The sequence below is a fragment of the Fulmarus glacialis genome, unplaced genomic scaffold (genome assembly GCF_000690835.1).
Source record: "Fulmarus glacialis isolate BGI_N327 unplaced genomic scaffold, ASM69083v1 scaffold41717, whole genome shotgun sequence".
NCBI classification, from domain to species: Eukaryota; Metazoa; Chordata; class Aves; order Procellariiformes; family Procellariidae; genus Fulmarus; species Fulmarus glacialis.
In genome coordinates this window covers 24,734-25,145 of record NW_009224582.1, presented here as the reverse complement: position 1 = coordinate 25,145, position 412 = coordinate 24,734, and positions in this window count along the sequence as shown.

Below are 412 nucleotides of genomic sequence, written 5' to 3'. Positions count from 1 at the left end.
ATTTTAGTGCTGCTGGTAAGGCTCAGGACGCTGCTGTGCTCAGTGTTCTGCAGCACCACCACTACAACCGACTGCGATGCAGAAGTGGTATGTTGGGCTCTCAGAAATGGTTGAAGGAATTATGCACCAGTTAAGTTTAATTCCACACTGGACAAGGTGATTGAAATGAAGAATAGAAGTAGACACATAGGTAAATGCAGTGCAAAGGGAAGAGTTAACATGGAAGTCTCAGCTTACAAATCTAATTCTTTCAAGGAGTTAATGAATATGATGATGTTGAGCCAGTCAGTAATAATGTAGATTTAAAAAAAAAAATGTAATAGTGTCTTCCAACTAGCTCATAGAATCAGAAGAAGCTGTATGAGATAAAAAGGAAGATCAGGTTCAGCAACAAAGAAAAAGAAGCAATGGG